We start from the raw sequence: 17,704 nt of genomic DNA, 5'->3' as shown, positions 1-17,704 counted from the left end.
GCTCCCACACAGAAACATAAAGTGAAAAATAATAGATGATTTTTTAAATGATGATGAAATCAGATCAGACCTATTGTCATGTTTAATCCCAGTGAGAGTCAAGTTGGGAATTGCTAATTTCTTCTTCTTCTTTTTTTTTTTTTTTACAGAAGATCAGTTTAGTATACATTAAGTAAAGATTTCAACAGTTTGCACCCCCATAAAAACACAAAGTGAAATATACTGTTTGAGTAATCGTTATAGCATTAAATCTCAATGCACAGCACATTAAGGACAGAGATCCTACATGAGGAGTAAGTGCAGAGTGACTGCTGTTGTTGACTTTACAAATTGACACTCCTGTTTATGGCATCAGTAATCTCCCTATGCACCAGTCATGAGTTTCCAAGGCTATGGAAGCCCTCTGAGTTCTCCGACTCTTATCTTGTTCAGACAAGGTCATAGTCAAAGTGGAGGTTCTCTCCTCCCTTCAGAGAAAGGTACCTCCTTCTTTGAAGACCTGTTCTTTCCACTGGGATCTCACTCACAGAGATCTTTCATTTAGGTGTTGTTTTTTTTTTTTTTTTTTTTTTTCCAGAGTGTCTTGGCTTTCCATGCCTGAAATACTCTCATGGGCTTTTCAGCCAGATCCGAATGCCTTTAGGGCTGATTCTGAGGCCAGAGTGCTGTTTAGGACATCCACCATTCTATGAGTCTGCTAAGTATCTCGCTTCCCATGTTGGATCACTCTCCCCTTTATTTATTCTATCTGTTAGTATTAGCAGGTACTAGACTTATTTATGTGCTCCCTTTGACTCTTAGTCCTTTCATTATGATCAATTGTGAACTGAAATTGATCACTTGGACTAGTGAGATGGCATTGGTACATGCCACCTTGATAGGATTAAATTGGAGTCCCCTGGTATGTTTCTAACTCTAACATTTGGGGCAAGTCAGCTTGAGCATGTCCCAAATTGTACATCTCTTCCCTCTCTTATTCCCACTCTTATGTTTAACAGGGATCACATTTCAGTTAAATTTCAACACTTAAGAATAACTGTGTATTAATTACAGAATTAAACCAGTAGTATTAAGTAGAACAGACAAAAAAAAAAAACTACTAAGCGCGAAAGCAAGTGTTAATTTTCCTTTTTCTTCCTTCTCAACTAATCAGTCACATACTCTGTGGGAGTACATGTGGGTAAAAAACATCTTATGACGTGGGGACCTTCCCACCATCTTGGCAAAACCCCCACATGAAAGTGCTAGTCTCCACCACCTTCAAGTTGAACCAACTTAGTTCTTCATATGAAAGGGTAAGAGGTTGGCTGAAACCCAGGGGTGGGAACTTTTATCTGCTGGGGGCCGTTTGGATATTTATAACATCATTCATGGGCCATATAAAATTATCAACTTAAAAAGAAGAGCTTTTAAAAAAAGAGGTTTATTGAATTTTGATTCCCACCTGCTGGTATCTTAGCAGGGCCAGACAAAATAATTTTACTAGCCTTTTTTAGACTTACAAAATGGGTGGGCTGGCCTTTCCATTCCCCTGTAAAAGGGTCCGCCTATAGGAACAGCTGCAACAGTGGCCATGGGAACAATTGTAAAAGGTGGCCAATACAGGCACTTACTGACAGCTTTGGGTTTATCTACAGGGATTAGCCTCAAATTCCCTTATGGAATTCCAGACCCTCCGATAACTCAATCTGCATAGATTCCTTTCCTTATCTTCTGAGATCTCCCTGGTTTTCCTGCCTGCACAATAGTCCATGCTTTTATTCCTTCCTTGCTTTTGCTCTTAATGTCTCCTTTGCATTGGATGCCATCACCCAGCTGTCAAAGTCAAAGTTCGTACAGTGGGAATATACACAGAGACTTCCGAAAGTCATAGGTCTGGCCAAAAATTTGAAGTTCAGGAACTGTTGACATGGATAAGCCTAGATAAACAATAAAGGCTTTGGGTTGGGCTCTTGCAAGGGTTACAACCAACAGTAGGAATTAGCAAAAACTAGAGTGTATGATTAGCCTAACAGTTAAGATGCTGGATAGGATGCTTGCACCTCATTGCAGAGTGTGAGTTTCATACCTGGCTCCGGCTCCTGGCTCTAGTTCCCTTCTCAGCTAGGTCCTTGTGGGCATTTGGGCACATCAGAGGGTGGGAGTGTGTTCTCTCACTCTCTCTCTCTTTCTCAAATAAATAAGTAAAATTGAAAATATAGAAGAGTTAACAACAGTAACAACAAAAATAGAGCAGCTTCCACAAACACTAAAACCCAGTCCCAAATCATTTCAATTCTTTATTGGATTCAGGAGATCATTCCCTAACTAGCTACCTCCCAGAGGGCAGCTAAATAAATCCTCTCTGAGGATACCTTTGTTGTAGGCAGGCATACAGCTCAAAATTGATTAGGTTTGCGAGCTGGAAGACCACGCCTTCACCATGCCCCTGTGCGACCTCATGCCCACACCTGGCCACACCTGAGCATCTACTGGCAAATCAGACTAGTCAGCCATTCCCCTTTGAATGTGGATTAAAAGCCTGGGACACAGTGTGCCCAGCCATTTTTTGCTCTTTGGCTTCTTGCCATTGTGGGCCCTGTGTGGCCCTGCGCCTCCAGGGCGCATGGCCTTCGGGCCTCCCACCCCATGCTTCCTGGCCTAGATGCTCCTCCTCATGGCTGAATCCTGGTGCTCGGTATGAATCTAGATTTTCCTCTCTCCTTTTAAATAGGGCCCTCACTCTCCTATGCATCTTTCTCACTGAAAGGCTTAAAATGTATCATGCTGCCTTGTTCATTTATGCCGGTGTTCAGAATTCCTCTCTGAATGTTAGGCAAGAACCCACATAGGCTGATTAGTATTGGGAACTTATTAATAAGCACATGGTGATATCGTATAGCACCCCATTTTCCGATTTCATAGGGCACCCCAGATGGGACTTTTTGGGAGGCCATATTCTGATATCACCTTCATCTTCATCTAAGGACTCAAATTATGAGTTTTCATTAAACAGGACAGCCAATAAGTGCCAATAAGCAGCTAAGAGGCTGGTTCTCAGGAAAGTACTGTTGTATTTTATATTGAGAATGACATTGGAAAATTCTCAAAACTATATTCTTCAGAAAAATATACTTCAAGGATGACCAGACACACCGTGTGGGAAGGTAAGCTGACTAGAAATCTAGAGGTGCTAGAGGCAGAGTAACTAAGTACATTCAAAATACTGCATCAGGGCCAACAATATCCGCAGAAAATTGGAATCTATTTAAGAAACAGCAGCACCTTAAACTAAGCAATATGATAACTGAAGTTAAGAACTAAACACTGGCAACCTAAGGAGAGATACAATTGAAGGGAAGGGATATAGGTCAATAGGAGATACACAATACAGATGTAAAGCGAGAGAGATAGAAGAGGAAAAAAAAAAAAAACGGGAATGCAAGATACACAAGGGACATATAGTTAATTGGTATCTTTGGAAGAGAAAAGAGAGGAGAGCAGAGGTGATAATGGAGGGTATAAATGACAGAACATTTTCTAAAACTGAGTTAAAAATTCCAACCCACAGAGAAAAAGAGTTTTTATAAATATCAAGTCAGAAAAACACAATATTGGGAAAGTATAATCCACTATTCCTGAAGAAGCAACAATAAGAAGCAGAGGTACATTCAGAAAAAAAGTATGGAAAAACAATATAATGGTAGCTTCAAAATAATTAAAGACAATAATTGATAAATTAGAATCTGGTGCCCATTAAAATGTCATTCCTAAAGAAAGTGAAATCAAAACACTTTTAAATAAGCAACATTGATATTAAATCTACATAAACACTAAAAGGAATCCTTTACGCCAAATGCTGTATGGAAACAAGGTATATAAGAAAAAATGAAAATCAATCATGAAATTAAAGTAAGAATGAATAAAAAAGCTAAAAATATTTCCAAAATTGTGAAAATTAAGGGAACTCTTTTTATATAAGCTATGAAACAGAGAAGAAATCATAATGGAAGTTACAATGAGTTCTAAATTGCATGAGATACAACAAAATTTATATTTCAGAGGAAACTTAGGGGCCTGCCCTGTGGCTTAGCAGGTGAAGCTCCCCGCAGGGCTGGCATCCCATGTGGGCACCTGTTGCAGCCCTGGCTGCTCTACTTCCCACACCGATCCCCAATAATGTTCCTGGGATAACAGTGGAAGATGGCCCAAGTGCTCAGGCCCCTGCAACCATGTGGGAGAGCAGCAAGAAGCTCCTGGCTCCTTGATTCAGATCTTCCCCACTCCAGGCATTGCTGCAATTTGGAGTGGGAACCAGCAGATAGAAGAGCTCTCTCTCTCTCTCTCTCTCTGCCTCTCAAACTCTGCCTTTCAAATAAATAAAATAAAGCTTAAAAAAAAGAAACTAGAAGCCTGGAAATTCAGGATTTAATAAGAGGTTAGCTCAAAATATTTGAAAGTAATAATAAATTAAAAGAAAGTAGAAGGAAAATACAATGAATTAATAAAAAGGAAGCATACTAAAGAGAGGGTACACAGAAATAAACAATGATACTGTGAAAAGATATACTTGGTACATTTGCTCCAATGCTAGATGGCTAATGAAGAGGAAAAATGAAATGGAACAAGTTACCAGCACACTGCAAACAGAGAATGCTAAAAAACAAGTGAATAAATATCAATAGATTTGAAAGTTTAGTTAAAAATCCACAAAATCAGAATTTACAAAAATCTGAATTAAAAAGATTCAGAAAACTCGAATGGTCTCAAACCTATTTAATTTGATCTAGCCAAGATGATGTCACCAGTGACATTTTCTAAGTTTTTTTTTTAAAGATTTATTTATTTTATTTGAAAGTCAGAGTTACACACAGAGAGGAGAGGCAGAGAAAGAGAGAGAGAGAGAGAGAGGGAGAAAGAGAGATCTTCCACCTGCTGGTTCACTCCCCAATTGGCCACATTGGCTGGAGCTGCCCTGATCCAAAGCCAGGAGCCAGGAGCTTCTTCCAGGTCTCCCATGTGGGTGCAGGGACCCAAATACTTGGACCATCTTCTACTGCTTTCCCAGGCCATAGCAGAGAGCTGGATGGGAAGTGGAGCAGCCGGTACTTGAACTGACGCCCATATGGGATGCTGGCACTGTAGGTGGCAGCTTTAACAACTAAGCCACAGTGCCAGCCCTTCTACATTTTAAATGACAAATAACCCCAATCAGTAAACTGAAAAAGATTTCCATATTCTCTTTCATGAATGAGCATAAGTCTCTTTTCAGAATTTGATAAAAAGTTACAATAAGGCAATTAATAGGACATTCTCTTAAACACAGATGAAAAACCCTGGCAGCCGGCCCACGCCGCGTCTCAATAGGCTAATCCTCTGCCTGTGGCGCCGGCACACGTGGTTCTAGTCCAGTCGGGGCACTGGATTCTGTTCTGGTTGCCCCTCTTCCAGGCCAGCTGTCTGCTGTGGCCCGGGAGTGCAGTGGAGGATGGTCCAAGTCCTTGGGCCCTGCATCCCATGGGAGACCAGGAGAAGCACCTGGCTCCTGGCTTAGGACCAGCGCAGTGCGCCGGCCATGGCGGCCATAGGAGGGTGAACCAATGGTAAAGGAAGAACTTTCTCTCTGTCTCTCTCTTTCACTGTCCACTCTGCCTGTCAAAAAAACAAAACAAAACAAAACAAAACAAAACCTGGCAGAATAGTTGCAAGTTGAATTCAGGTATAGAATATAAGCTATATTGATTTTTAATATATCTATATTTGTTTTTATTATATCCACATTGATTTATTATAAGAATAAACTATTTTTGTGTTATTTAGAAATTAATCAATATAGTTGGCCAAATTAACAAATTAAATGGAAAACTTATGGATATTTCAAAGTCTGCAGAAAAATTATTTAATAAAGTTAACAGTCTTAATTACTGAAAATTTTCGATAGCTCAAAAGGAAAGAAAACTTCTGTAGTCTCTTAAATGGTACCATGTGGCAGGATAAGGGACATTATTTAATAAGCTAATCATTCAATACTGAGTCTGGGAGGGAGTTGGGGGTTCATGATCACTATTTCTATTCAGCTTTGTACAAGAATCCTAGCTAGGCAAATGAGGTATGCATAGTTACTGAACAATATAATATTGGAGTGTAATAAGTAAAACTTTCTTTCTTTCTTTTTTTTTTTTTTTGACAGGCAGAGTGGACAGTGAGAGAGAGACAGAGAGAAAGGTCTTCCTTTGCCGTTGGTTCACCCTCCAATGGCCGCTGCGGCCGGCGCACTGGGCTGATCCGATGGCAGGAGCCAGGTACTTCTCCTGGTCTCCCATGGGGTGCAGGGCCCAGGTACTTGGGCCATCCTCCACTGCACTCCCTGGCCACAGCAGAGAGCTGGCCTGGAAGAGGGGCAACCAGGACAAAATCCGGCGCCCCAACTAGGACTAGAACCCCGTGTGCCGGCGCCACAAGGCGGAGGATTAGCCTAGTGAGCCGCGGTGCTGGCTAAGTAAAACTTTCATTACTCATATGGCTTTACATATTGGAAACCCACATGGAACTAGAATGGAATGATTAAAGGCCTATAAGAACATCTAGAAAGTAAATTAGATTTAAAGGCTATCTATAAAAAATCACATCTTTTATTTATCAATAATATACAGGTAATGAAATGAAAAATTAAGAAATGACTTTCATAATTCCTCAAACAGTATCCACTTTTTAGGACTAAATATGGCCAGACATTTTCAAAATCTATATACTAGCAAACTATAAGACATTTTTGATAGAAATTTAAAATATATAAAGCAATGTAGGAAGCTGGCGCCGCCGCTCCCTAGGCTAATCCTCCGCCTTGCGGTGCCGGCACACCGGGTTCTAGTCCTAGTCGGGGCGCCGGATTTTGTCCCGGTTGCGCCTCTTCCAGGCCAGCTCTCTGCTGTGGCCAGGAGTACAGTGGAGGATGGCCCAAGTACCTGGGCCCTGCACCCCATGGGAGACCAGGAGAAGTACCTGGCTCCTGCCATCGGATCAGCGCGGTGCGCTGGCTGCAGCGCGCCGGCCGCGGCGGCCATTGGAGGGTGAACCAACGGCAAAGGAAGACCTTTCTCTCTGTCTCTCTCTCTCACTGTACACTCTGCCTGTCAATAAATAAATAAATAAAATAATAAAGCAATGTAGGACCATACCATCTTCATGGATTGTAACATTAAGTAAGTAGAGATATCAATTTTCCTTTCAATGTTCTATGAATTCCCAAGTGTGATCAAAATCCTAACAGGTGTTTTGGGTGAAAAGTCACAGGTTGATTCTGAAATTTGTATGGGATTATATCTGGCACAAAATAGCCAAGACAAAATCTGGAAGAAGAAAGGTTACCAACAGGTATCATCTTATTCTAACTCTGCAATAATTAAAATAGTGTGAAACTCAAGAAGGGGTAGACAAGAAGAGTAACTGACCAGAATGGAGAATCTAGAAGTAGATCCACACATACATGCATGCTCATTTTTATAGTAAAGTGAACAGGAGAGTAGATGAAAATGACACACTGTTTAATCAACGATATTAGATGAAGTGGGCAGCCCCATGTTTTCAAACGTTATCCTTCATTTTTATCTCATATCTCACACAAAATAATAGACTAATTGTAGATCTATGCTAAACGATAAAGTGCTTTTGGGCCGGCACCGGGGCTCACTTGGTTAATCCTCCACCTGCGGCACTGGCATCCCATATGGGCACAGGGTTCTAGTCCCGGTATCTCCTCTTCCAGTTCAGCTCTTTGCTGTGGCCCAGGAGGGCAGTGGAGGATGGCCCAAGTGCTTGGGCCCTGCACCCGCACGGGAGACCAGGAGGAAGCACTTGGCTCCTGGCTTCGGATAGGAGCAGCGCCAGCCATAGCAGCCATTTGGGGGGTGAACCAACAGAAAGAAGACCTTTCTCCCTGTCTCTCTCACTGTCTAACTCTACCTGTCAAATAAATAATTAATAAATAAATAAAATAAAAGATAAAGTACTTTTAAACACATTATCTTTATGAGAATGCAGTAGGAAAATATTTTTAAATAAGATGGTAATATACTAAGACTAAATACATTTAACAATTCAAAATATTAATATTAAGAACTTATTTGCATCAAAACATATCATTAAAAGGCTACAAAAGCTATCATCCAATGGGAAAATATTTTCAATATTTGTAACTTACAAAGGACTTCATCTTCAGAATATACAAAAATTCTTACAAGTTAGTGAGAAAATTATTTTAAAAAGTAAAAAACTAAGAAAAAATATTTTTAAAAAGATTTATTTATTTATTTGAAAGTCAGAGTTACATAGGAGAGACTGAGAATCTTCTATTAGCTGGTTCACTCCCCCAAATGGCTGCAATGGCTGAAAGTGGGCCAACCTGGAAGCCAGGAGTCAGAAGCTTCTTCTAGGTCTCCTACACGGTTGCAGGAGCCCAAGCACTTGGGCCATCTTCCACCGCTTTTCCAGGCACATTAGCAGGAATCTGTGTTGGAAGAAGGAAATGGAGCAGCCAGGACTGGAACAGGCTCCCATATGGGATGACAGCACCATAGGTGGTGGCTTTACCTGCAATGCCATGGCACTGGCCCTGGAAGAATTCTTTTTTTTTTTTTTTAATTTATTTGACAGAGTTATAGACCATGAGAGAGAGACACACACAGAGAGAAAGATCTTCCTTCATTGGTTCACTCCCTAAATGGCTGCTACGGCTGGTGCTGCACTGATCCAAAGTCAGGAGCCAGGTGCTTCTTCCTGGTTTCCCACGTGGGTGCAGGGTCCCAAGTGCCCTCCACTGCCCTCCCAGGCCACAGCAAAGAGCTGGACTGGAAGAGGAGCAACCAGGACTAGAACCCGGCACCCATATGGGATGCCAGTGCCGCAGGGAGAGGATTAACCAAGTGAGCCATGGCACCTGCCCCCAAAATTCTTTTTTTTTTTTTAAAGATTTATTTATTTATCCGAAAGTCAGAGTTACACAGAGAGAGGAGAGACAGAGAGAGAGAGAGAGGTCCTACATCCGATGGTTCACTCCCCAGATGGCCGCAACGGCCGGAGCTATGCTGATCCGAATCCAGGAGCCTGAAGCTTCTTCCAGGTCTCGCATGTGGGTTCAGGGTCCCAAGGACTTGGGCCATCTTCCACTGCTTTCCCAGACCACAGCAGAGAGCTGGATCGGAAGTGGAGCAGCTGGGTCTTGAACTGGTGCCCATATGGGATGCCAGCACTTCATGCCAGGGTGTTAACCTGCTTAGCCACGGCGCCGGCCCCAGAAAAATTCTTGAAAAAGGATTTTACAGAGGGATGTCCAAATATCGGTACATATCTAAAAAATATTCTACCTTACTGATTACCAGGGAAGTGCAAATTAAAACAATAATGGAAAACAATATTTACCTTCTAGAACTGTTGAAAGAGAAAGTTATGATACATTGTAACAACTAGAATGATCGAATATGGTTGGTCAGAGAAAAGAGAGTATAACCACTTCTAATAATTGGCTCCGCATGCTCATTCTTTATGACCAAGCAATCTGCTTCTGAATATGTATTCAAAAAGGTAGTGCATATATTGATTAATATATATATGTATATATATGTGTGTGTGTATATATATATATATATATATAGGAATGAGTATAGAATCTGATTCACAGTATAATGAAAATGAGAAAAAATGAAGTGCCTATTGCCAGTAGAGTGAAGAAAAAGCACGGTACTTTCAAAGAAAGGAATGCTGTACAGTTATAACAAACTACAATTCTTGGTTAAGGAATTGATGAATATCTCAAATATTGTGTACAAAATAAGCCCAACAGGAAAGAGGCCATATAACTAAAACTGATACGTATTGTTAGAAGCCAGTTGGGTGATTGCCTTTTTATGGAGATTAGGGGTGGTTATTAGTGATCAAGTGTTCTTATGAAATACTTGCAATGCTCCTTTTTTATTTGAATGTTACATACAGGAGAATGTCCACTCTGTAAATTCCTCAAACTGTACACAAATTGTCCTCATACTTTTCTGTATATGTACTATACACTCAAAAGAATTTATGAAGGATATTTACAGAATACAAAGTAGATGGCTCTCATTTAGGATGTCCCCTTCGTTGAATCTTTTTATTTTAAGGTTTGCTGTCATCTGAATGAACTCACAGTCCAACTGTTTGGGAGAAGCATCTGAAGAGTGAGCCAGGGCTGGCGCTGTGGTGTAGTTGGTAAGGCCATTGCTTGCAGTGCCGGCATCCCATACTGGCACCAGTTCAAGTCTCGGTTGCTCCTCTCCAGCTCTCTGCTATGGCCTGGGAAAACAGTAAAAGATGGCCCAAGTGTTTGGGCCCCTGCACCCACATGGGAGACGCAGAAAAAGCTCCTGGTTCCTGGCTTCAGATCAACTCTGCTCTGGCCATTGCGACCATCTTGGAGGTGAACCAGTGGATGGAAGATTCTCTCTCTCTCTCTCTGCCTCTGCTCCTCTGTAACTCTGCTTTCAAATAAATAAATAAATCTTTTCTTAAAAAGAATATATTTGCTTTTAAAAAAAAAAGAAAGAGTGAGCCCAAAGCCACAGAGTCGTTAGATGTTCTTCAATTTCAGGAGAGATGCTGCCAACTAGCCTGCAGGAAAAAGGGTGCCCGCTGATCTTCTCTTTCACATTTAGTTGGAAAATTAGATAATAAGAATCATGTTTCATAAAACCAGAGCAGGTTGGAGAGTGTACAACAACAGAATTGAACAATTAGATAATGGATTTCACCTCAATTCTGTATATGCTGTAGAAAAAAGGAAAAATAATAATAAACTAATGATTACATAAAATTTATATAGCAGAATGATGGTATTAAAATGGCAGAGTAATAATTTTTAATGAATGAAAACAAAAGAAGTATGCCAAAACATAGAGAATGCTGTGAAAGTTGTGTTAGGAGGGAAAATTATGGATATAAATGCATTTTTGGAAAATAGATATCGGATCAATAACCTACTACCATGAGGAAAATTTTTAAAAAGTCAGTTTAACTCTAAGGAAGTGGAAAATAAAATATTAAAGATTATGGTGGGAATAAATAGACATTAGGAAAAAGCATAAGAGGAAAAAGCTTAACTCTGAAAAGTTCAATATAATTGTCAAATACTAGGTGGAATAACCAAAAAGAGAAGATTCAATGAACTAAAAACAGGAATGAAAAAGTGAGGATATTACCAACAATCCTATAGAAAGCAAAGTATTATAAGGAAATTCTATATAAAATTCCATGCCAATGCCAATGTACTTTTAGTAGATGAAGTAGACAGAAAGACAAATTCCTAGAAACACATAAGCTACCAAAATTGGTTCAAGAAAACACAGATGGTCTCAGTAAAGCTACAGCAAATAAAGAGGTTGAATTAAAAAAAATTAAGTCTAACAAAGAAAGCTAGGGTACTGATGATTTCTGCTAAATATTAAAAAATTAACACCAATACTTTCATACTCTTTCAAAATATAATTGAGAAGGAAATAATCCCTAATTCATTCTATGAGGTCAGTGTCACCCTCATTCTGAATTCATCAGTAAAGACAGCACAAGAAATAAGACCTACATACAAATATCAGTTTTGAATGTATATGAAAAATTCAAAACAAAACATTGAAAACACATCTAATAGTATAAAGGATTACACCCCAAAACTAAATGGGATTTTCCCCAAGTTTAAGGTTTGTTCTACAAACAAAAATCAATCAAAGTGATATACTAATAAAAGAGAAAAACTCTATATCCAGATCATTTCATTTGAAGCAGAACATATAACACAATCCAAAACAAATAATTTTAACAATCAAAAAACCAGAAATAGCAGTGCACTTCCTTAACCTGACAATATCATGAAAAACTCTCAGCTACCATCATACGTACGATAAAAGCTGTCCCTATAACATCAGAAATAAGACAAGGATGTTCTCTCATCCTTTCTTTCTTTTTTTTGTAAGATTTTATTTATTTATTCGAAAGTCAGAGTTACACAGAGCGAGGAGAGGCAGAGAGAGAGAGAGAGAGAGAGAGAGAGAGAGAGAGAGAGAGGTCTTCCATTCAATGGTTCACTCTCCAACTGGCCACAAGGGCCGGAGCTGTGCCGATCAGAAGCCAGGAGCCAGAAGCTTCTTCCTGGGTCTCCCACACGGGTTCGGGGGCCTAAGGATTTGGGCCATGTTCTAGTGCTTTCCCAGGCCACAGCAGAGATCGGAAGAGGAGCAGCAGGGACTAGAACTGGCGCCCATAATGGATGCCAGTGCTTCAGGCCAGGTCGTTAACCCGCTGTGCCACAGCACCAGCCCCTTCTCTCACCCTTTCTATTCAACATTGTATTGAATATTCCAGCCATGGCAACCAAATAAAAGAAGAAACAAAATCCATCCATATTTAATTGATGCAATAAAATCATTGCAATTGCCAAAATCTTGAACATAGAGCATTCTAAAGGCTAATAAGTTTGATGAAGTTGTAGGATACAGTATTATGCAAAAACAAACTGTAATTCTGTAGCAATGAGTAACCTGAAAATAAAAATTAGAAAACAATTAAATCTATAAAGCATCAAAAGGAATACAATAATGAAGAACAAGTTTAACGAAACAAATGTAAGAATTGTAGGGGCCAGTGCTGTGGCATAGTGGGTAAAGCTGCTGCCTACAATGTCGGCGTCCCATATGGGCACTAGTTTGAGACCTGGCTGCACCACTTCTGATCCAGCTCTTTGCTGTGGCCTGGGAAAGTAGTAGTGTAGCCCAAGTCCTTGAGCCGCTGTACCCGTGTAGGAGACTGGGAGGAAGCTCCTGGCTCCTGGCTTTGGATCGGCGCAGCTCTGGCTGTGGCCACTATTTGGGGAGTGAATCAGTGGATGGAAGACCTCTCTCTCTCTCTCTCTCCCTCACTCTCTCTCTCTCTCTCTCTGCCTCTGCCTCTCTGTAGCTCTGCCTTTCAAATAAATAAATAAATCTTAAAAATAGAATTGTATAACTATAGACTGACAAATACAGTAACAGACAGCAAATCATTTAGATCAAAGGATTAAGTTCCTCATATGTAACACAGGATACTAGGTTGACTCCAGTTCACAATAACCTTGTATATATTTTATGAACAAACAGCTGAAAGAAGCTCCAAGCTACAGCCATAAAATAATGTCAAAGAAGGAGAAATGCTGATTACCCTGAATTGATCAGTGCACATATATTGACATGTTGCACTGCAGCCCATATATTGATATATATATATTCTCAATGAGCCTATTTATATATAATCATTGTTAATAAAAAGCTTAAAAACAAATTAAAAACTTAACTAGATGGAAAGACATTGAATAGAAAACCAAATATTTATAAGAGAACAATGCTCCTCAAATTTATGTATGGACTCAATGTATTTCCTCTAAGAATTACAAATAAATATTTGTAATTTTATCCACTATATTTATATACATATATAGAAAATATTATCCACTATATGAATATAAATATAAAATAAAAAGATTCTGTTTGCAGAAATGGACAAGTTGCTGCTAAAAGTCTTACAGAAATGCAAGGAGGTATAGATATTCAAAACAGCTTTGAGAAGGAGGTACAAATTTTAAGCGTTTGTATTTTCAATTTCAAAAGTAGCATGAAGTACAATAATTGGGAGTGGTAGTAGCAGATGCACATATAATATAGTTCAATATTATACAATTCAGAATCCAGAGATCAGCTTGTATATTTATGATTAATTGGGTTCAACAGTGGTGCAGAGAGCATTTGGTGGGAAACAAATAATAGCTAAAATATAGAAATAGCCTAACTGATGGATGAACGGATAGTGTGGAATATAAGAGCACATAAAGGGAATATAATTCAGCCACAAAGCAACTTAAGCACTGATTCACAATATCACACAGGTGAACCTTAAAAACATTATGCTATATGAAAAAAGCCAACCCCCAAAGGCCACATATTGTCTGATTTCATTTACATGGAATGTCCAGAACATAAAAAATTCATAGCAACATAAAATGGATTATTGGTTGCACAGGGCACAGGACTGGAAAGATTGGGGAATTGGGAAGCAATGGAATGAACACAGAGTTTAAAGATTGGTTACAAGTACAGGATGCTGCTGTTGTTTGTTTTTTTGAGTTGACAGAAGCATTGCATGATGTTGTGACTATGCCAAAAGCATTGAATTTATGACTTTAAAATGAAGAATTTAGGGTGGATGTGTGGGAAAGCTGGTTAAACTACTGCTTAACCATATCAGGGTGCCAGCTCAGGTCCCTGCTACTCTACTTCCAATACAGCTTCCTGCCAATGCAGATCCTGAGAGGTAGCAGATGATTTTTTTTAAGATTTTATTTATTTATTTGACAGGTAGAGTTACAGACAGTGTGTGAGAGAGAGAGAGAGACAGAGAGAAGGGTCTTCCTTCTGTTGGTTTACTTCCCAAGTGGCCACTACAGCCAGAGTTGCGCCAATCCGAAGCCAGGAGCCAGGTGCTTCCTCCTGGTCTCCCACGTGGGTGCAGGGCCCAAGCACTTGGGCCATCCTCCACTGCACTCCCGGGCCACAGCAGAGAGCTGGACTGGAAGAGGGGCAACTGGGACTAGAACCGGCGTCCATATGGGAAGCCGGCGCCACAGGAAGGGAATTAACCTAGTGTGCCACGGCGCCGTCCCCAGCAGATAATTTCTTGAGTCCCTGCCATCTATGTGGGAGACCTGAATGAAGCTCTAGGCTCCTGACTTCAGCTTGGCTGTTGCAGATACTTGAGGAGTAAGTCATGTAGAAGATCTCGCTCTCTGTGTCTTTCTCCATCTCTCTTTGTCTCTGTCTCTCTCTTTCCCCGCTCTGTCACTCTGCCTTTCAAGTAGATGTAAATAAATAACTAAATATTTAAAAAATAAAATAACATGGTTGATTTTGTGTTACGTATATCTCTGGCACAAGAACCAGTCCTTGACATGAATGATTCTTCTATCGTAACCATCTCTTGAAGTTGTTGCTGTGTTTCTCCCCATTTTACTTTTTGGAAACAGGCATGTAAAGCACAGAGAGATTAAGAAACGTGCCCATGGTCACCCAGTTAATGAATGGTGAGGTCGTGATTCAAGGTCAGCAGATCAATTTTGTGATCTCTTCCACTAACCACTAAGGAAGACCACCCGAGGAAGGCTCACTGCTGGGTACTTTACGGTGTCCTGTAATTTTCTGACAGGAAGCAGAGGAGATAATTATATTGCATCCATTTCAGAGGTGAAGAAAATGAGGCCAAGCAGTGATAACCTTGTCCAGGGCCATTACTGCCACTGAGATGCAACTATTCCTAGATGGTGGGACCAGATGGATCAAGTGGCTAGCATGGAAATTGCTGGGTTATTTCTAAACTCCAAATATCCAAATACTTCCTGCTTTCTTGTCCTTCAAGTTTTATTGTGTTTATGCCCCTAACAGATTATCTGACTCAGAAGGCCCATTCTAAACAGTGTGGAGACTTCTTAAAAAACTAGAAATGTTTCCACCGGGATCTCACTTGCAGAGATCTTTCATTTAGGTGTGTTTTTTTTTTTTTTTTTTTTTTTTTCCCAGAGTGTCTTGGCTTTCCATGCCTAAAATACTCTCATGGGCTCTTCAGCCAGGTTTCCTTTTTGGTACTAGGTTAGCTGCAATAAACATTAAGGTGCAGACAGCTTTTTTTTGTTTGCCAATTTAATTTCTTTTGGGTAAATTCCAAGGAGTGGGATGGCTGGGTTGTATGGTAGGGTTATATTCAGGTTTCTGAGGAATCTCCAGACTGACTTCCACAGTGGAAGAATGGGTAAGAATTCATTAAAAAATCAGAAGAAAGCAGACGCTAGATTAATCCTGTCAATAATACCAGTTAACCTTGTGCTTAGCCATGGCCCCTGGGCCTCAGTGGGTTGAAAGGCAAAGCATTGATGTTGAAAACATTATATATCTCTAGCGATCCCTTCTTATCTTTATAGACTTGAGAGAGAAGCCTAAATTCTTTGATTCTCAATTTCAATTTCTGTAAAATGGTAACAATATCTACTTCTCAGAACTTTTATGGGGATTTACAAACATAACTGAAAACTTGGAGTAATAACAGCGTGTACTGGGTACTTGGTGACTGCGATTTCTTTTCCCCTTCTCCCACATGTCTGTGACGTGTGAGGCATACACTTGTTTTCTGTGCCTACGTCACTCTTTTTCCCATCTCTTGTCACTCTTTTGTTCTCTGTCAATGAGCTTCCAAGTCTTGCCCAAATATGCTCAAGTGTGTCCGTGAGGTAGTCTCTTCTCAATTACTTTAACCTTCCGGTTAGGACAGGATTGCCAGACCCTTGACTACTGACTCATAGGTTAAGATGTAGATTTTATTATTACTCAGTCACAGTGAGGTCTGCAGATCAGGAGACACCTGACATCAAATGACCTGGCATCTGTTATTGAAAAGATGGCTGCCAGGATTACAGACCCACCATGCAATCCAGAGCCATGTGGTGGAGCACCAGATGCCTCAGGTAGCAGAGGGATGAGGGGAAAGGAGGACAAGGCCTTTTATTCTTGTTACTGTTGGAAGGAATGGGTTTGGCAAAGTAAGCTGGCTTAGCACTGGCTAGTTTGAATAACTTCAGGGGCCCTATATAGGAGCTAGAGCTGGGAAGGACGATCTCTCCAAGGCCAGCACCAAATACATGAGGTCACATCACCAAATACAGGCAGGAGAAAATATGATTAAAACAAGGGCCACTTTCTATAGTGAAAACAGTATGGGATTTGGTGTATGAATTCTATTTCTAGGTCTGACTGGTACACTGATAAATGGTCTTGGATAAGCCTCTCTCTAGCCCTGACATAGAGCCTCAGTTTGCCCATGGGTAAACTAGATGTGTCCCAGAGGGTAGTCATGAGAACTAAATGATGTGAGGCATTAGGTTTACTGAGCTGGGACTGGTCTCAGACACAGGATTGGATCGTAGATATAAAGGGAATGTCCACTGCATTCTAGGTACTCTTGTAGTATGGGAGGACAGGAGGAGGGATTCAGACAGAAACCCTCTCTTCTGTAGCCTACATCCAGAGAGCAGTGTGATAAGCAATAAACAAGCAAAGCATGTAGTGTGTGAGATGACAGCCACAGCTGGAAGGTGAGAGTTACAACACTTGATCTTAGCCAAAAGGCCGAGAAGCAATGGAAGATAAGAGTTAACAACTTTTGTAGGGTGTTCAGAATAGGCCTCACAGGAAGAGCAGCCATACAGCTAAGACCTGAAATGAGAGAGAGAATGAGAGGTAAGGATGTTTAGGGGAAATACAAGGGTACATCAAAAATCCTACAGAAAAATGGAATTGAAAGGTAAGTTTGAGTGCAAAAATTTTTGAAATCCATGCATCATTTCTCTCACTGTGCACACTCACATTAAATTTTTTGAAAACTTTCTGTATACTAAGCAGAGGGAATAGCAACTGCAAAAACCTTAAGATGAGGTTGTGCCTTAAATGTGTCAGGACAACAAAGTTATGGTTCAGTGAAAGATGCTTGAGATGGGAAGTGGAAAGGGGTGAACTAAGGGAGACGTGGAAGACAGAAGAAGCTGAAGGCACCATAGGCCAGTGTGATGAGTTTAATCTTCATGTGAGGTGGGGAAGCAGCAATGGAGGGACTTGGTCAGAGGAGGACCGTGGCTGAG

The 17,704-nt window shown here is 40.4% G+C and overlaps 1 pseudogene; it reads right to left on the bottom strand.

Annotated features, from left to right (window-relative positions):
* Positions 1-16,999: 16,999 nt before the first annotated feature.
* LOC127491953 (U2 spliceosomal RNA) lies at positions 17,000-17,207 on the bottom strand (annotated as a pseudogene).
* Positions 17,208-17,704: the final 497 nt, after the last annotated feature.

This window comes from Oryctolagus cuniculus, chromosome 3 (genome assembly GCF_964237555.1).
Source record: "Oryctolagus cuniculus chromosome 3, mOryCun1.1, whole genome shotgun sequence".
Lineage (NCBI taxonomy): Eukaryota > Metazoa > Chordata > Mammalia > Lagomorpha > Leporidae > Oryctolagus > Oryctolagus cuniculus.
This window is presented reverse-complemented; position numbering and strand designations above follow the sequence as displayed.